The sequence below is a fragment of the Canis lupus genome, chromosome 38 (genome assembly GCF_003254725.2).
Source record: "Canis lupus dingo isolate Sandy chromosome 38, ASM325472v2, whole genome shotgun sequence".
NCBI classification, from domain to species: Eukaryota; Metazoa; Chordata; class Mammalia; order Carnivora; family Canidae; genus Canis; species Canis lupus.
The window spans coordinates 6,074,730-6,095,888 of record NC_064280.1 but is presented as its reverse complement, the minus strand read 5'-3'; the positions used below and the strand labels follow the sequence as shown (position 1 = coordinate 6,095,888).

At 35.4% G+C, this 21,159-nt stretch overlaps 1 long non-coding RNA gene across 2 annotated transcripts in view; it reads left to right on the top strand.

The window, feature by feature from the left end:
- LOC112642909 (uncharacterized) overlaps positions 1 to 21,159 on the top strand; it is an 86,679-nt gene that overhangs the window by 42,615 nt on the left and 22,905 nt on the right. For both annotated transcript variants that reach the window (XR_007409219.1, XR_007409218.1), the window contains exons 4-5: positions 2,427 to 2,603; positions 3,989 to 4,115. This is a non-coding gene — a long non-coding RNA (uncharacterized LOC112642909). The remainder of the gene's footprint in view (positions 1 to 2,426; positions 2,604 to 3,988; positions 4,116 to 21,159) is intronic.

The window sequence follows — 21,159 nt, the reverse complement described above, 5'->3', positions numbered from 1 at the left end:
TTTAATGAATATATTCATGATTACTGTAGTAATGTTTTTTTATGGGATCATTCCTTTCCTATCACTCCCTATTACATTTCCTTGACTAAAGTGTGTCATGTTCCACATGACCTACTTCAACGGGAGCAGGGAAGTGTAATTCTATGATGTGTCTGGGAGGAAGAGAATCTGAATATTTATGAAAAAGCATTAATGGCTATCATTAATTTATCACCTATATATTGTGTCTGAGGAAAATAATGAAGAGTTTGATCAAACAATAAATGTATCCATAGGCCTCAAACTGAAGAAAGATGAAAGAATAGTGAGCAGTGCTTATGTATCTACTTATGTGTGTACATGTGTGTGTAGTTTTGTTTGTAAACATAAATGGATGAGGAGAATGCTTAAAAATATTACTGGATTAGACACTCTAAGGGAAATTTTCAATACATATAAACCACCTCTAAAATCTAGTGTGTGGCAGTGAGGGCAGGAAATAAAAGAATTGCAAAGTACTTGAGAGAAGAGAAAGTGAAGGAAAGAAAGGAATCATTTAAAGTAGGGAAGGAAGGAGAGCAAGAGTAGACCTGGTGTGGTTACAGTGTAGGATACATTGCATCATGGGGAAGGAGATGGTGTCTTTTCTCAAGTAATTATGGAAATTATGGAGTTAGATGTATATGATGCATGTGGACAGTCAGTAGTCACCAAAATGAAGTCAGAATTTCCATAGAAAGGGGAGAGGCTAGAATGATGAACAGTTTGATCAAACCAGAAAAAAAAAGGAGGAAAAAGATGAACTATTAAATTAAGCCTAAAAGCAGAACCATAAAATAAGTATCTTTCATATGACAGTACATGTGAATGGATCAAATTTTCCCATGAGTTTCAGTTGTAAAACATAGCTCAAGTCTGTGCTGTTCACATCCCCCTTCCCCAAGAAAATTGGTAGTTTAGTTTAACAGTAAGTAGGGAAAGAATGCTGGGCATTTTCAAACCAAAAGATGTCAGAATTGATAATGCAAATAATAAATGTCAAATTTATGGTTAAAAGCATTAAATAATGACATGATCGAATGATAAAAGGCAAAATAAGGAACAAAGCTTCTATTTATACACACACATACCCACATGCAACACTAGAAGAAACGTAAGGCAAATTCTTAAAGGCCATGTATGGTGAGAAAGCAAAAACCAGAGAGGGGAGGAAGCTGTGAAAGATGATTGCACCAAGGGTATCTGCTGATTCTTGATCATTTATGAATTATATGTAAGACTAGAATTTTATATATAGATACTCTGAAAGGAAACATAAGGACTCTGGATCAGAAAACAGATTATTAACAAAGCATCTTAGCACTGATTTTCTAAGCTACAGTCTTCACAGGGCAACATGATAGTATTGTGGTATTGCCCTGTGATACTGGAGAGGAACCTCAAAATCTGGAGACTTGAAGCTCTATAGGATGGCTGGCACATTATCCCTTCTTTTCTGAGGTGGGGAAAGAGGAGGGGGTAGAGGGAAAGGGAGACCCTTATTGTGAAATATAAGCATTTAGAAGATAAATCTCTAGATCTTTCTGGAGCAATACAGTGTCTGAAGCTTCCAAGACATGTTTGATACTCTGTTCTCTTTTGATAAAGTTCACCAGTGTTCTTATTTCAGAAAGTCTGAACTCTGCAGACATGTGGGATTATTCATGAAAAATGGTCTTGAAACAGGCCTGTTGGGGCACCTGGGTGGCTCAGTTGGTTAAGTGTCTGCCTTTTGCTCAGATCTTGATCCCAGGATCTAGGAATCAAGCCCCACACTGGGCTCCCTGCTTAGCATGGAGTCTGTTTCTCCCTCTGCCCCTCCCCCTGCTCATTTGCCCTCACTCTTGTGCACGTGCTCTCTCTCTCTCAAATCTTTCAAACAAAACAAAACAACCCCCCCCCCCAAAAAAAAAAACCCAGGTTGGTTATACCTTAAAATGCATGGGGAAAAACAAAGACGTTTCTTGAAGAATGCACTTTAAACCCAAACCTCAAGAATATTCAGTGATAATTTTGCAAATAAGATGAGCTTATCAATTAAGAGACAAAAGGAGATAGAAAGTATCACAAAATTAGCCCAAACAGGAAACTATGCAATATCAAAGTTTGCAGGTAAAACAATTTGTATATGTACAATAAAAACTGTGAATGTCTAATGTTTAAAGAAACAAAAAAGATATATTTAAGATCAAAGAAAAATAAACTATCAAAAAATAACCAATGAGATGGTAAAATAGCCATATAGAGTTTATAGAGGAACTTCAGTAATGGAAGTGAAATTTTATTGGATAGTTTAAACTGTTCAGACACAGTTGAAGAAAGAATGACCACAAACAGAATTAACAGCAGAGAGAGACAAAGCAATGGGAAATAAACTAACTTCTCTTAATCTCTTTTTTTTTTTTTAGAAAGTTTTATTAATAGAAATCCAAGAGGAACAAAGGAGAACAGTAGAAAAACTTCAGAGCAGGCAAAGGGAGGATTAAGGGACGATAGATTGCAGACTTGGTTTTGATTTGCATTGCTGTTCCAGAGTACAAAAATACCTTCAAAGACCTAATAGAAGAGAAAAAGAAGATATGCCAGTAAGTAAACCACCTTTCAGGAACAAGGGCAAACTATTTTAAAGAAATAAAATTGGGTGTCTATACCAGTTTTTCACATATATAAAACCTGTAGCTTAGAAAGCAACATAATAATTATTACAGAAGCAAGCACCAGGAAGGCAAAAAGGAATGGCTAGGAAAGAAATCTGTGAATGGTAAATAGAAACAAATGCTGTTAAAGAAAAGTGTCTGATTTTTGTGAGTTTTAAAAACAAGATAGAATATGGACAGAAATAAGCTATTGGATAAAGTGGTAGACCAGAGCTAACAGTTAAAACATTTAAAGGTTGGCAGACCACGTAGCAGAAGGAATAAAAATACTAATTCTAAATTTGTAAAACTTACCTGTGTTTACCGAATTATTTTAGGGCAGGTCTGAGAGAACAGAAACAATAAAAATTAATAGAAAAATGAAATGAAGGGCAGAACTCAAATGATAATAGGAAATGAAGAAAATAGAACAGAAAGGCAGAGCAAATAAAAAGCAGAGTGTTAGAAATGAATCCATACATTAGTAATAGCCATATGTATAATTCCTAATGTAAAGGACAAAAATTAGACTAAAAATAACCCCAGTAGAGCTCTTGTGGATGAAACTAAAACATTGGTGTACCAAAAGGGTTTGAAGTGAAAGGAATGGAGAAAGTAACTTAAAAAAAAAAAAAGCTGGTGTAGTTATTCAAATATAACAGTCTTTCAAACAAATATTGTTAGAGATAGTGGATCATATTCCATATTGATGAATGATTAACATTCATAGATCAAACAATGTATATAGTAATAGCTTTAAAAATATGAAAAGCAAAAACTGACAAGCACAAAGCAAATGACTTTGAGGACGATGGGAGACTCAATACAACTGTTTCTGTAATTGTTAAGCAGACAAGACATCAGGATATAAGAGACTTGAACGATGCAATTAGCAGTATTGATCCTAGTAGACATATGGAGGAACACTGCACAAAACAATCGAATATGTGTACTTGTCAAGCATGTAGGAAACACTTATGTAAAATGACCCTTTAGGAGGCCTTGTGCCATCACTATATTTCAAATGATTGAGCTTATAGAGACCACACTCTTACCACAGTTCAATTAATTAAAAATGGCTAACATAAAGGTAACTAAAAACTCCCATGGTAGAGAATGCTAATTATTTCCCAGTATCCATTCCCTCTTCTTACTTTAGGAGTAGAACTCAGTATTTAGCTAGAAACATGGTAGTTCTACCTGCTTTGCAACTAGGTCTGGAGATTTTTTTCAGGTGGAGGCACTTGGTGTAACTTCCTGGCGACTTGTTTTAGAAAGAAAATGGCTTTTAATTTTTTTTTTTTTCTTTGTCTTGTCCATGGGATGGAATGTAGATGGAGTGTTGGTGAGAAGACTTTGCTCTGCTAAGGAGAGCAGCATCCTAGGAGAGCAACAAAATGGACAGACTCGTTGAACATCACATTCCGTTCAATCTGGCTTGCTCACCTGCCTCTGAAAGAAGTATGCTTCATTTTTTTTTTAAAGCTTATTTTTAGGTTATGTTATAGCAGCTTAGTTTATGTCATAATTAATCAAGTTCCCACATATATGGAAACTAAAAAAAAAACACCTTTCTAAACAATTCATAAATTGAAGAAATTGTAATGGAAACTAGACTATACTTAGAACTAAAGTCAGGAAGAAAATAGGTATATACCTTCCTGTGTGTGTGTGGGATGCCACTAAAAGAGTCTTTATAGTCTTTATAGTATTTATAGTCTTAAGTGCCTGTCCAATAGAAAAGAAAGGTTGAAATTTAATAAACTATCCTCCTCAGATCACCGCCTCACTTTGCTTAGTCTGACCCCTTGTGCTGGATATCTCACTGTGTGGATGCCCTTTTCACTTTGCTAGGACTCTGGCATCTTTTTTTTTTTTTTTTCCCCCAACTGCCTTGAATATTTTCCTTGTTCTCCACCTGATGGCTTTAGCACTGGATTGTTCACAACTGGAAGGGAAGGGAAAAGAAGGAATGGGAAAAGGAAGAGTAATAAACCCAACTGTCGTTCCTTCATTTCCCCCACTCCCCAGAGCCAAATAATCTCTAACTAAAATCTGACATAGAGGTCATAAAATAGAAAACTGCAGGCCTTCATGAACACAGATGCAAAATACCTAACTTAAATTTAGAACTTGAATCAAAATACTTTTTTAAGAGGACACGAAAAGAGATCATGACCAAGTTGGATTTATTTTAGGAATTCAGTATTCACTTGGTATTAGAAACAGAGTCAGTGTAAAGCATCGTGTTCAAAGAATAAATGACAAAAATCCTATAATCCCAATAGAAATAGGAAAAGAATTTGTCATACTTCAGTATTCATCCAGAGTAAAAAGTTTAACAAACCAGGAATAGAAGTAAACTTCCTTAATCTGATGACTACCTACAAAAATTCTACAGTGGATCAAATGCATGAGAAGATGCTCAATATCTCTAATAATCAGGGAGATGCAAATAGAAATCACCCTGTGATCACCTCCCACCTGTCAGGATGGCTAAAATCAAAACCACAAGAAATACCAGATATGGAGAAAAAATTCTTGTACATTGTTGATGAGAAGGCAAGCTGGTACAGCCACTGTAGAAATTAAAATGGAGGTTCCTCAAATTAGAATTACCATATCATCCAGTAATTTCACTACAAGGTATTTATCCAAAAAGGACAAAAACATTAAAATATATGTGCATCCCAATATTTATTGCAGCCTATTTACAATAGCCAAGAGCAGAAAGCAACCCAAGTGTCCATTAATAGATGAGTAAGTAAAGAAGATGTGGCACATCAATAATGGAATATTACTCAGCAGTAAAGAACAACATCTTGCTATTTGCAACATGGGGAGAGCTAGAGGGTGTAACATTAAATGAAATAAGTCAGAGACAAATACCATATAATTTCACTCATGCATGGAATTTGAGAAACAAATTCCCTTTTTAAATATAGAGAACAAACTGGTGTTTGCCAGAGAGGAAGTGGTTGGGTAGATGAGTGAAATAGGTGAAGGGAATTAAGAATATGATACTATCTGTTAATCATGTTTGAATAAGAAAATCCTGTAGCAGGAATGATAGCTGGAGGTACAGTGTCAAATACATTTTCTCTGAAATGAAGAATGAGACTAGAATGCTTGCTGTCACCACTTGTATGCATTGTTATATGGGAGGTCCTAATCTATGACCTAAACCAGAAAAGTCAGAAAGATAGGCAGGGGCCAGAATATATTGTCTAAGTACCTAGTTTTTTAAAAAAGTCTTTAAATATATTTATCACTTAATTTTTTTTGTGTGTGTAAATTATCAAAACTCCTTTAGGGAATAAGGTAGGTAGAGGAAATTAAAGATGCATACAAATTATTTGTTTTTACTAATCTCAAGACTCCCAATTCCTCTCCCCCATGGATCTGGGCTGGCCTTAGTGACTTGTTTGACCAGAATATGGCACAAGTGATGCACTGGGACTTCTGAGGCTAAATCATAAAAAAAAAACTTGCAAGTTTTACTTGGGCTTCTTGGAACACTGTCTCTAGAAACCCTGAGCCACAGCATAAGTCCTAAGTTGAGGACTCTGAGACCTTCAGTACTGGAGAGAACACAGAGGTGTTCAGGTGAACAGTCCAAACTGAGCCAGGCTGTGTCAAGGTGCCAGACATGGGAGTGAGGCCATCTTGCACTCTTTGATCAGCCCATCACCTAGCTGAATGCTGTTGAGTAACCTCTGTAGGTGTCACATGGAACAGAATACCTGATCTGAGCTCTGCTTGAATTCTTGACCCACAGGACAATCAGCTCTAATTAAAAGACGAAGTCACTAATTTCTGTAACAGTTCATTTTACAACAAAAGATAACCAGCATATAGGGGTAACATAGGAGTAAGTGCAAAAAATGTAGCTTCTAAATAGAGATGTGGATACTTTCTCTTTAAATTTTATTATGCCGTTTCTCTTAGTTCTTTGTGAATTCCTGTATATATATATTTTTTTAGAATTCAAGTTTACTCAGCTGGACTAATTTTATTGTACCAGCGTGGCAGACTTAAAATAATTCTTCCAGAATGACAGTGTGTTTCTATTTAAATATTAATTTTCCCTGAAAAAGGCTTCACCTAGAGTTTAATAAGTGTTCTTTGATTAAACTCACTCATTGTTCATTTCTTGAAATGCAAGGTTAGATCGAGCAGAAAGAAGACATAAGCCTGATAATTTTTCATGTTAGAAATGATTTAAATTAGTTCATCTGTAGGATCCACTAAGGCTAGGCTTGTTGAGATAAATGTGTCTCTAATTATGTGTTTAGTATCCTAGACAGGAAGTGTTGACCTCTCTGTCAGATGATTTAGCTGAATACATTGTTCAAACATTTCCCTTAAAATATGGAGCATCCAAGTCAAGAAGTAACGCATGATAGGTTTTGAAGCTTGGTGTGATGAACGTTTGTTTAATTCTTTAAAATCTTCAGAATAGCTGAAACACGAAAAATGACTTTCTATGATAATGCTGAGACTTAAAATAATCAGGTGGAAATACTCAAAATTCCTAGAATCAAGTCTGGTTTGTAATTATAGGTGGCCTTAGATGGAAAGCTCCTTAGAGGTTTTGTGCATACAATCTGGTGTGGCAAAAATGGTCCAAGTCTTGAAAGTCCAGGTGCTTAGGCTTTAGTCTCTTCTCCATATTCTTTGGCTTAAGGAAAATCCTCTCTATCCCCTACTCTGGGCTTTAGTTTTTTTTCATCTGTCAAGTGAAGAGGGTTGGTTTAGCATCAAAGAAATTGGAAGACCTGGAAGGAAGCTGAGGAGCCATATAATTTAACTTCATTTTACAGGTGAAGAAAGAGACACCCACTGTACAGAGGGTGACTACATAATTAATAACCAAACTGAGATATTTTGAGAGTGAGATGAGGCCCTAAAATAACAAAAATCCCGTGAGAGGAACATCTTAATTTTTTGATGAAAAATTAAGTTGGTAGGACTATACTATAGCTCTATCCAAAAATTTATCAAGAATAAGGTCCTTAAAATTCTAAATCTATGTACATTAAAACAAAAAAGACTTCATGTTCATAATCTAAATATTAAAACTAATATAAGGAGGATAATCTTGGTATCTTAAATGAATCTGTATCTAATAGATCAGTGGTGTGACTTCTAAAAAAATTTCCTCCCCAAACTGCTTTATTCTTAGTTTTCTTATAAAATTGAGTTGCATATTAAGGATAATAGGCTTCATAGATTGTTGCAGAATTTTGAGTCTAATTTTTCTGTAGGTTCAGAAATCAGAAATTTAAAATTAAAATTGGGATTTCCATTGAAAGATTCCTCCCACAGTGTAAAATAATATAAAGCACAATTCATAAATTCCTAAATTAAGTCCTGTCCCCTATTCAGTTCTCATCATTTTTTCAGTCCTACCTCAGTTGCATTGGGCCAATTAAATTCTTAATGTAAGATTTGTTTTCAATAATTACAATTAACTGAAAACTTAAAAAGCCAAAATATCTTGATGCTCCATTTACTAGTACTTCGATTAAATATTTCCAGGTGATGTAAAGAAAATGTAAATGACATTTAGAGGGCTGATTAGAAAAAAAGAAAGTCACTGTTGGACATATAACTTAAACAAATTGGTTCTTTAAACTAATTTGTATGTCAAATGTTATAATTACTACTAAAACGTAGTTGATGGCCAACAAAAGAGGAAGCATGTGCTGCCCTGAATATATTTTTGTATTTAACACAGGAATTATTAAAAACATCTGTCTCTGTCTACCTTAGGAGTCAGTCAACTTTTTATGTAAAGAGACAGATGAGTATTTAAGACCAAGTGGGCCAGATGATCTCTGGTGTAACTACTCACCTTTGTCACTGTAGCAGGAGAGCGGCCATAGACAACAGTAACCCAAAGGGTGTGGTTGCACATACTGGTTTCCTGGGACTCCTGTAACAAAGTACTACCCATTGGTTGGCTTAAAACAACAAATTTACTCCCTCACATTTTGGAGGCTACGAATCCAGTCAAGATGTTGGCAAAGTTGGTTCCTTCTATAGATTTTGAGGGGAGAATATGTTCCATATGTGTCTCCTAGCTTCTGGTGGGTGGTGGTTGGCAATATTTGGCATTCCTTGATTTATGGCGGCATAAGTACCCAATCTCTGTCTCTGTCATATGGTTTTCTCCCTGTGTGTCCATCTCTGCATCTCTGGGACTATGTGCAAATTTCCTTCTTATAAACATACCAGTTATTAGCGCTCCTCCTTGTTCATTATAAGCTCATCTTGATTACTATAAAGGTCTCCTTTCCAAGGAAGGCCACATTCATAAGTACTTGGGATTAAGACTAGAACATATCTTTTTGAGGGATACAATTCTATCAACTACACTGTGTTCCAGTAAAATTTTATTTACAAAATTAGATGGAAAGATAGTTTTTGCCTATGGCTCCTAGTTTTCCCGGCCCTAACGGAACTTTAAATGCAGTAAAATACTTGTACATTTTCACATGTACAGATTTTTACCTTGATTGGTAGACTATTTCACCTTATTACACGCAGTTATAAACGATATAGTCATGCAGCCTATTTCAAGTACATTCCTACTCATAAGTTTCTCAATTTGGTAAGAATGTTTTTTACTATAATGCTATATCTACTAAAATTTGTGTTCATATTAGTATGACAAACACATACTTTTACATGTGTTCATTAACTTTTTAAATGAATTTCAATAGCATTCAGAATTTCAAATGTTCTTATTTTATGAAATCTCCAAAAGCCTTTCTTACATTCCTTGAAATGGTTGAAGACTTTGAACCATGATTAGAGTTAACTGATTTTTAATATATATTATGTCATTCATCTGTTAAAATTGATGTACCAGTATTGATAATTGTCATGAACTGTAGTTCATAGTTTACATTAAAGTTCACTTTATGGATTGTATGGTTCTGTGGGCTTTGACACATGTATAATGATATGCTTCCACTATTGCTGTTTGATGCAGGAGAGTTTCACCATCTTAAAAATCTTAGTCTTTTCCTTCCTTGTTAACTGATTTTTAAAACCCATCTGATGATACTGGTGTAAGACTGGCATCATTGAATTGTTGTTATCCTAATGGAACAAAAGCAATAATAGCTATTGCTTCAATTTTCTTTTTGCACAAGAAAACTTGGAATTGAAAATAAGCAAAAATATCTTAGAAGAATAACATTTCATCTGAGGGGATGGGATAACAGGGTGATGGGCATTAAGGAAGGTATGTGCTGTAATGAGCACTGGGTGTTGTATGAATCACCGAACTCGACCTCTGAAACTAATGATACATTAGATGTTATTAATTGAATTTAAGTAAAATAAAAATGTCCTGCTTCTCAGAGTGATATATAAACTCCTCTTGTGTAGCTAAATGTGTTAAGTCATTACCTCCTGGTATAGCTTTACTGAAATAGTTAGAACTTTTGAAGTTGACATTGGTTCTTCTATAGTTTTGTCTTCTGATTTTTTTTCCCCAAGGTTGGTTTAACACAATAGCTCTTGTGGGGGATGGTAAATGCTGATATTTTATGTAATTTATACTTGATAATTAGCCTTGACAATGGAATTTAACTAAATTTTCATTAACCATGTATCTTTAAAAATGCTGAAAAGATTAATTGAAGAAAAGTTATGAAACCAAAAAAGTTCTGGAATTTATACTACACAGTAAATAAGACCACACAGCAAGAGCATATTCAGGTTGCATTTTTAAATTCTATTTCATTTTAATTCCAGTGTAGTCAACATTTGATATTCCATTAGTTTCAGGTGTACAGTAGTGTGATTCAATAATTCCATACATCACCCGGTGCTCATCACAAGTGCACTCCTTAATCCCCTATTTCACTCTCATCTACCTCCCTTCTAGTAACCATAGTTGAGAATCTGTTTCTTGGTTTCTTTTCTTTGCTTGTTTGTTTCTTAAATTCCACATGTGAGTAAAATCAATGATATTTGTCTTTCTCTGACTTACTTCACTTAGATCTAGATCCATCCATGTGGCAAGTGGCAAAATTTCATTGCTTATTATGGCTGAATAATATTCCTCTGTGTGTGTGTGTGTGTGTGTGTGTGTACACACTTCTTCATTCATCAACTGATGGATACTTGGTACTTTCATAATTTTGGCTATTGTAAATAATGAGGTGCATGTATAAATATAGTGATGCACATGTATCCCTTTGAATTGGTGTTTTTGTATTTTTTTTGGTGAATAGTAGTGCGATTGCTGAATTGTTGGATAGTTTTTAACTTTTTGAGGGGCCTCCATACTGTTTTCCATAGTGGCTGTACCAGTTTGCATTCCCACCAACAGTACATGAGGTTTCCTATTTCTCCACATCCGTGACAACACTTGTTTCTTGTGATTTGACTAGCCATCCTGATAGGTGTGAGATGATATCTCATTGTAGTGTTGATTTCTATTTCCTTGAGGACATTGAGCATCTTTTCATTGTCTGTTGGTCATCTGTATGTCTTTGGAGAAATGTGTGTGTCTTCTGCCCATTTTTTAATTGGCTTTTTTGGGTTTTGGGTGTTGAGTTGTGTAAGTTCTTGATTATATTTTGAATGCTAACCCTTTATTGGCTATGTCATTTGCAAATATCTTCTCCTATTCCATAGGTAGCCTTTTAGTTTTGTGGATTGTTTCCTTTCCTGTGCAGAAACTTTTCATTTTGATGGAGTCTTAAAAGTTTATGTTTGCCTTTTTCCCCCCTTTGCCTCAGAAGGCATATCTAGAAGAATGTTGCGGTGAACAGTGTCAGAAATTACTGCCTATGCTCTCTTCTAGGATTTTTATGGCTTCAAGATCTCCTATTTAGGTCTTAAATCTATTTTTGAATCTATTTTTGTGCATGGGGTAAGAAAGTGGCTCATTTTCATTTTTTTCCATGTAGCTGTCCAGTTTTCCCAACATCATTCACCGAGACTTTTTCCTATTGCATATTCTTTGTTTGTTGAAGATTAATGGACTATATAATTGTAGGTTTTGTGCCAATACCACACTGCTTTACTATAGCTTTGTAATTTAACTTGAAGTCTGGAATTGTGATACCTCCAGCTTTGCTTTTCTTTTTCAAGATTGCTTTGGCTAGTAGCATCTTTTTCTGTTACATGTAAATTTTAGGATTGTTTCAGTTCTGTATTTTGATAAAGATTGCATTAAATGCATAGATTGCTTTGGGTAGTGTAGACATTTTCACAGTATTCTTCTAATCCATGAGCATGGAATGTCTTCAATTTCATTCATCAGTGTTTTATAGTTTTCTGAGTGTGGGCTTTTACCTCTTTGTTTAGGTTTGTTCCCAGGCATCTTATTTTTGGTGCTATTGTAAATGGGATCATTTTCTTAATTTCTCTTCAGATCACATTTTTTAATACTCTGTAATAAGATTGCTTGGCCTCTATTTCTCACAAGGTTGTTATGCATTTCTGGCCTGTAGTATCTTTCCAGTGATCTCATCAATTGATAGCTGCCTGATTTCTTGCAAAAAAAAATTTGGACTGTGGTATGAGCTATATCTAACCTGAATAGTACAGTTGACTGGCAGGAGCAGCAGCATCAAATACTTTTCTCTCCTGCCACTATGACCAGGGGAAAATGGCTGTTCCTAGTCTCTCCCGGTTGCTCATTTTGCTTGTTAGTATTAGCAAGGACCCTGCACACAGTCCTTGAAATGGAAAAGTTAGCTATGATGCATTTAAAAAGAGCCGATAAGAAAGATGGGTTACCTGTATTTATCTTGCAGATTTTTATAAAACTATGTTAGTGTGAACACTGTTCATCCTATGTGCATCTCCCAGACTATCAGGTGAGATCATGGCAGGAGCTGCATGTATAAAGAATTGACCAGACCCTTTTAAGAAAATTTGTTTTAATGCAACTACTACTAGTATTTCACTTAAAAATCCAAAATAAACAGCTTCCCACATGGAGGACAGCAGGTGTAAATTGTGGCTATTGTGGATGACTGGGATGTATAGACATCCTTAGTATAAGGTCACGTGGGAAAGATGGACTTTTAGAATCTGGAGCCTAACAGAGGTTTTATTTTTATAAAAGTGTACTTTTGGGCTTCATTTCTGTATGTTATCTCCTAGGGTATTTAGTTTTCTATAAATTAATTTGCCTAAAACATTTCCCTAAAGTAATTTTTCCCTCCCTTGGAATATGTTTAGCTTGAAGCAGGTTAAAGAAAACTGCTTTCTTCTGGAGAGTACAGCACACTTAGTCCCTGGAGGAATGTAAAAGATCTTTTCCTAAGCTAGTGGTTCTCAAACCCTAGTTTGTTTAAGAATCACCTACTGTGCTTATTAAAACTGTAAATTCCTGGGCCTCATTGGTGGTAAAAATTAAAAGTGCAATTACATTTGGGACATTTTAAAGTTACTGACTTACTGGCTACCTACTCCTTTTTCTACTTTGAAATGCATTTCTTTCCTTTCTTCCATGTAACAAATATTTACTGAGTATTTATTTTGTATCAAGCAGCATCTGAGCATTCCTGATAAATAGGTAAGGTGTCTCAAAACATCAGAGGTCTCAGAATAAAATAAGGAATAAATGTTTAGTGTATTACCTAGAAGAAATCTAGTTCCCTGGAGGAAGTGATATATATTTTGGGCTATTTTAAAATTTGCTTCGAGCACTTGAGTGTGATTAAGGGAAGGATGTATGGATACCGTGAAAGAAATAGTAATAGAATATGTTAAATGTGTATATAGCTAACATTTCTAATCTTTTAAGTGTATATTTCAGAATATCAACGATTCTTTTTTTAGAGCTCACTAAAAAACTTTCCTTAAACACAATAATTTTCATAGTTTCTTATGAGTTTATTCCTTAGAAAAGACTTAATAACATCTTTTATGGTAATCACATGATGATAGCAAACCTAGATACTTAAAATATCAATGATTCAGTAAAATTGAAAAGCTTTAACTGAGGATATTCTATTGATAAAGACTGAAAATAAGTGATTTTTTTTGTCAGTGAAGATTAGACTAAAATAGAAACCATTTTACTTCTAGTAAAATGTAAATTGGAAATGTATGGTGCCATTATTTAATATGCAATATAACTATGGAATGATCCACCTTAGAACTACTTCTCATTGCAGTTACTTTTTTGGAAAATCAAAACCATTTTTTGTTGCATGTCACTTTTCCCCAGAAGGTGGTCTGATGGCACAGCTTATGAAGATGACATAAACTAGATAACTGTATCATACTAATGAAAGCAGAGACTTGCTGTATAGTTTACTTGTGACTGCTGGCCTAGGTGCCACATGCTACTCATCACAAAAGTAACATCAGTTTGAAAGTATGGGGGAAGCAGTTCAAATTCATGTTTGTTCCCAAAATAGTTTAAATTTTGTTTTTCTGTTGCGTCAGAAACTTTTCACTTTTGATAAAGGTAACATAACTTTGCACTCAGATTTAGTGTATATTTGGTATTTTTAATCTCCTAAAAAATATTAGTGGGGCTTAAGAATTATTTAGATACCTGGTTGAAAACTGCAAGTAATAAGGATGAGAGAAGGAAGTGCTAACAGTTCAAAGAGCCCAATCAAATGATGTCTATTGGATGCAGCAACGACTTGGTGATGTATTGACCACATACCCGTGTTCAATGGCCTAGTCAAGTCCAATTTGGAGGTCACTTTTGAAAGAGTGATAAGGAAGCCTCTAAATGAGATTCCCTGTGCTATTTGGCACCATCAGTGGAGGCAGATTCGTATAGGAAGTGGAAAACTTTCTAACAGTGAAGATTTTGAGTGGAGAGAACTGAATTGACACAGAGAGTAAATAAGTATTGTATTCTCCCAGTCAGAGCATTGACTCAAGACCTTTGGGTGCCAGGACCTTAGATCGTCCAAGTAGGCTGCTACGAGGGAAGTACTTAGCTGTGCACATCTTTTCTTTTGCACAAGAGGCGTGGCAGGATATTATTTTCCCCATGGTTATATCTAGTTATCCCATGGCTCCTCTTCCATTAGCACAGCTTAATTATAAGCTCTGGATGGCTTCAGAGGAAAACCTCTACTTTTGAAAACAGAGAAAAGCCTCCATAGCCTCAAATCTGGACTCAGTGAGGGGGTGGGGGATGTATAGCAGAGAAAAAGCAAATGATTGTGAGGAAGGGCTTCAGGGTGCTGAGATGAAGTAAATATTTTCCTACCTGGGGTATGGTGAAGAGAATAAGACATGAAGTGAGGAGACCTTAACCCCTAAGTGGGTCTTTGAAAAATGAGGTTAGACTCTATAATGTAATGAGAGGAAATGATGGAAACCTAGAGAGGTTCTGGAGTTCCCAGAGCAATAGGGACTTCAGCTTCTGTGCCCCCAGGAGAGCTCAGGGAGGTTATAAAGAACCAAGTTCCATATTGCCCAGCATGAATTGGGGGGCAGAAGAAGGATCACCCTTGACTGAGATGTGTCTGGAAAAAAGCAGTAAGAATCCCCAGACCTGGAGGGATCTGGGAGATCAAGACCAAAGACAAGACCAGAATAGGAACATTCCAGAAGATGCTAGCATGAACCAGATGACTGTCAAAGACAAATCTCTGATGCCCCTCAACAAAGACTTGGACTTAGATGTACCTGTGTTTTCCCATGACTATAGCATTTTCCCCAGTGAACTGAGGTTAAATGAAGGGGGCTCAGTGTAGAATAAGTGAGTCATTGCTCACCTGAGATTGCAGATTGAGATTTGTTTTTGTTCTAGATGGATAATTTCTTGATGGTAGAAAATGTCTTTTTCATCTCTTCTATCTTCATACTATCTAGTATATTTGCATCTACTAATAGATTTTTATTTAGCACTTGCTAAGTGCTAAGGAAGTTAGAATTAGTTCTTGCCCTCAAGGAACTCCCTGTTAGACTGCAGGCTGGACAAGACCTATACGTGGACAACCAATTGTGATATCGTGTGATAAGCACCGTGCTCAAGGAGTAAAGGTGGCACTAAGAACGTGGTGATTTACTCTGTGGGTGGAAGAGAAGTCAAGGAATGCTTCAGAGAAAGTAGCTTGTTAAGGACCCTTTAAGGATGAATAGGAACTTGCCAAGTAGTTCAGCAGAGAAAAAATTTCTCAGGAATGGGAGACCTTGAAAAGGGTGCAAAGTAATGATTTCTTTTCTTTTTCTTCTTCTTTTTTTTTAAGGGAATGGAAGCAAAAATAACTGTTGTAAGCATGAGTTTACTTTCTGTTTGATCTTGTTTTGTGGGTGGTGGTAAGACCCAAAGGAAATAAGGTTTGTAAAGCTACTCAGAAATGACACAAGTGCAAGGTTGTGATGTTTAATAAAAACTTAATAAATATCAGTAGTGTCATTTGCCCTTAAAATTTTTGTGCCTTGTTACTTTTTTACCCCTTTCTTTATTTAAAAAAAGGCCATCTTTGCAATCTTAAATTTCCTAGTTTTTCTGCTGCTGAAATGAAACCATCCTGTCATTTACAAAATGCTTGTGTCCAAGAATAATAGAGAAAAAAATCTTTGACTTATATGCTAATAGCTAGTGTGCATATACCCATTCTCTTAGTTTTTAAAAAGGTTCTGGAGAATTTCAAATTGCACATAATTATATTGTCTTTGCCCATTTTAATGCTGAAAAACCAGAAGCAGTTAGGACATTAACTTTGAACATTAGAATAAATCTGTAATGGCAAAGTCAATGCAGTTCTTCCCAAAATGGAAGACCTAAGTGGATGTCAATTAACATCACTTGTAGGAACATGAGTATTAATGCATTATTTAAAAGGGGAATTTAAACTGAAACAATTGAATACTCCTTTCTTTATCATCTTATTTGTTTTCTAGAAGATTTCAAAATGCTTACTTACTATCATACCACATGTTGTTGCTTCTGTTTGACCAAATTTGACTGAATTGCTAAAACTAAAATTAACATGAAAGAGGGTATAAAGACAGATTTAAGGTGGACATGAGTGATAAACCAGTAATTCAATTTGAAGAATTTGATTTTCTCTCCTTTTTTATTAGATTTTGACCAAAAATCTCATGCTTACTACCCAGAACTTGGAGATCATCAAAATCCTGCCTTTCTGTAAGGATAACAACAGAATGAACTGTCCATGAGAATTTAGGAAAATCTAGAATGACTTACACAGTCCAAAGTTTGGTAGCAAATATATTTTTATAGAATCCCAAGAAAAATGTCATATATAGCTGTACTAGAAATACTACATCAGAACCGTTTTTTTCTGATACAAATTTCAACACTTAACATTGCTAATTTTATTAGAATCCTTTAAAATATGCTTGACTCTTACCAGTAGATTTGTAACTCTTTAGATACCTTGAGTATTGGGCTTTCTTAACTGTTGATTTTCTTACTACTAGGAAATGGCAATTTATGTTTGTCTTATTGTTAGGAATTAAGATAGATTTTGCTTGTTTACCCACACATACTTTCAGCATTCAGTATTGAACACACAGGTTTCAGACAAGGATTAGTTGTAACTCAGTAGCAGTGGCAGTAATTAAAAGCATGGGCTTTTGGAGGGAAATGGATAAATGTTGCAGTTCCAGTTCTCTTCCGCCTGTGTGACATTAGACATGGTATTAATGTTTCTTAGCTTTTCCTTGATCTGTTAAGGGGAGAGAGTACCTACCTACCTTATATGGTTGTAAAAATGAAATGAGAATACTTGTACTCAAAAAGCCAGAGTTTGAATGTCATTTAATCTTTGTCCATTTTTTTCATTAGTAAAATGAACTAAAATGCCCGTCTTATCTACTTCACTGTATTGTGAAGATAAAAGGTACAATATATTAATTCACTTTGTAAACCCTGCAGCACTGGAGGGAGAGGCTCTATTGCATTATGTCCATGGCCTAGATCTCTATCATATAGACCTAGGATGATCAATAGATTTGTTGAATGACTCATTAATGAATAGTTTTCTCAGAAGCTTGTTGCTAGGATTACATAAAAAAAGCATATGAAGGGTTAGCACAGTGTTGGATTCTTGGTAAAATATTCAATATATGAGAGTTGTTGCTATATTATGGCTATTGTGTGATGTAAATGTAAAATAACAGTAATGTAGGCAAGAATTCTTTTCATCTTAAAAAGGTTCCAAATATGCAACAGCATATGGAAGCATTTTAGTTTTAGAATTGGAGAGCACATTGTGCCCCTTTAGCATTATCATATCCTGCCTTATCTTTTTCTTGGGTACATGTGATATTTTCCACCCCTCCCCCAGCCTCAGGTTTGAGGCTTCCTGAAGTTTCAGCGTGTCTATTCTGAATGCCTAGAGGGTTCAGTAGGTCTGATTGCAGTCCCTAGGTTTTTGCCTGGGAAGCTTGGTTAAGATTCAGTATTTGCCTCAAAATGAGACTTGGCCTTCAGAAAGGGCCAAGGCACCCAATTTTTCTCTAGAAGTTTTCAGTCCGTACTGTGTGAGCATGAACATTTGCACTCAGGTCAGAATTCTCCCTTAACCTTGGGTTTATTTAGTATAGCAAGCATTTGTCCTAAAAAGTGGTCTCCTCCTCCATTAGTTTAATGAGAAAGTGAATATAAATTCCCCACGAGAGTGGAAGCACTACAAGGGCAAAGAGGGGGAAGGGGTCTTATCTGAAAAATTCGCTGTTGTCAAGAGGGAAGGAAGGTCAAGTATTACTGGTGTGTGTCATGTTAACCTAAAATAAAGTGTATTTAAAACTTGATCACTTTTTATGGCATGTATCACAGTCTTTATTCAAAAATTTCTTTTTAAATACTATCCAGACATTTCCAATGCTATTTTCATATCTCTCACTTCCACAAAAAGAGTGGACTGAAAAATTTAAGTTCTGGGCTCAAGAGCTTTGCCCTCTGATTCAGAGTAGCACATAGACTTGTCCCTTGTTAATGCCATCTGATTCCATTATTAGCTTCTTACCTTGGTAACATCATCCATTAATCTCCCATTCCTTGATAACTGAAGTTAAGAACTAGGAGAAAGGCTTGAGGTAAGCATGGGTCATTTTGGGCAGGTACGTGTAAGATTAGCTAATGAGAGACATCCTTGTGTTCGAAGATGCCTTCTGATTACCAGAGCTTATGTGATTCTGAGTCAGTTGAGTAAATATTTAAGTTCCTACTTTTTAGGCTGACAAAACTCCTGTCCTTCAGGATTTCATAGTTGAAGGGCAGAGGTATATGAACAACATCTATTTTAAGGTCCAGAGAAGGGGGATGGGAATTAAAGAAAATCAAGTAGTTCAAAGAGTAGTGTAGCCATGATCCCCAGAGATACAGTAAAAGGACATTGGACCTAGGATTGAGTTTTAGGAGCTGGCTTTAGTAAATCTGTGGGGGTGAGGGAGAGTTATCAGCGAAGATTCAGAGAAATAATAGGATGATTAGAAGAATATATAGTGTTACATAAATTAAAGGTCAGTGTTTGAGAAGGGTACCCTATGCCAGCATAAGAAATAATTCATGAAACAGAGCTGGCAATTGCATTTGGTTTAAAAAGGGGTGACTAATGTGAAAGAGCCTCCTTGTGGGAGGTGATGGTAAAAGCTTTAGATGTTGGGGCTAAAAGCTATGAGTAGGTGGATACAGCAAAGGTAGGTCCAGGGCTGAAAGTAGTTTAACCAAGAAAAAGAATGAAATAGACCAATAGTAGAAAAAAGCCCAAATGAAGATATATTTTAGTGTGTAGTCGATTTGAATTTAATGATCGTTTACTCTAAATTTTGAAGAGCAAAACCAAACATTTTAACTCTCTGCAATTACTTAACTATGTTTGCTGGCAGTTTATTTGCCAACACGCTGTTAATTATAGTTTTCATTGGCAAAAATGGTTGTTAATATAGTTAATGAGTAGCCTGTTTGAGGTAAATGGAGCTCATTGGCCTTTGCCTTTGGATGCAACCATTGAACAAGTCATTAACTATTGCTGATGACTAATTTCTTAGAAATTGCTACTTGTTTTATAGCATCAGAGGGGTTGCTCCCTGCATCTTCAGTGAGTAAACAATACACAGAACAGGTTACTAAATATAACAAGTGGGTTTGTGCATGAGAGTCTAACAGTGCAGAATGAGATTCTGGAAGGAGCAGTTGGATCCATTGAAAGGTTGATGTGAACTCACCGTTAGGTCACAGCTTTTCCTAATGGCTGGTATTACCATTATGAAGGAAAGACTGCCATCGAGCCAAACATATTGTCTTTGTCAATAAACCCTATACGAGCTTTTTATCTTGTTTATTTTACAGAATGCTGCGATACAGGCTCTTCAGACTTGTTTGATATAAAATACATTTTCCTTTGTTTAGCATTTATTTTTAAACACTAACAAACTTTTTGGACATCTATTCAAAGTCAGGTTTGGGTTTTTTTTTGGGGGGGGGCATTAAGTCTATTACATTTTAATAGTTTCTGGAGACAATCTAGGTTAAGCAAGAGCAAAGTGCCATTGTTTGCCTTTAAGGGGGGGACGGGGTATTCTCTACACATTTTCTTTTTTAACTTTGTACTTTCTTTATATAATAGTTTACATTTTGGCTATTTGCTACCTGGATACTTTCAGGAAGAATGAATTAAATATTCAGGGTGAGTGAGTTAGGTAGAAGATCTGAACTTTTCAGCTGTGAAAACAGGAAAAATATATAACATTTTAACTTGACTGTGGAAGATGATGGTTGCATGTTTCTAATTTGTATGTGTTTCCATCTTTGTGATAAGATGCTTTAATAAATCTCTTAAATATTGAAAAAAAAAAGGTCAGAAAGCAACTTTAGAATGCTAAGTGGTGGCATTATCTACTATTTATCCAGTAAGAGGTGAAAGATTCTTCTCAACTATGCTGTGCTGAATTTTTATAACTCAAAAATATGGCTGTGGGCATCCCAAGAGCACATCTTACTATTAAGGGAATGGCAATAAAAGACAAAGGCCATGTGATTCTTCAGGTTGAGGGTTGTTTTGTTTTGATAAAGTTTCTGAGGAAGAGTTGAGTGTTTTCTTCCATAATTGTTGCTTTAAAAAAAAACAATCCCAACATTCTAGGTTTTTCAGATATTTAGGGAATTCTAAGGCATACCCGGGGGTTCCTCAAAGTCTTTTCCATCAGGCTGATGGATATTGAAATCAAGCATTTCTCTTGATCAATCCTGCACATCTCAGTAAAACACTGTTTTGTTTTGCTTTTGTCTGGGATTTTGTTGTTAATCTCTGTTAATCAGGGCTCTGGTGATTAAACTTGCTATTTGTTAAAACATAAATAAATGAATGTTCACTTAACAGATTTATAATGAAATGTTTTACAACATGAGATAAGAAGTTAACAAAAAATATACTTAGTGAAAAAGTTGGAAGCTATTGCCAGAGTTTCTCTAATGTCATAGCTTCCTATCTATGCTGGAAATCAGTGATTTTTTTTTTCTTAAATACTTTTGTAAAAATCTAGTTAATTGACTTTACAATAAACCAAACAGCCTGAT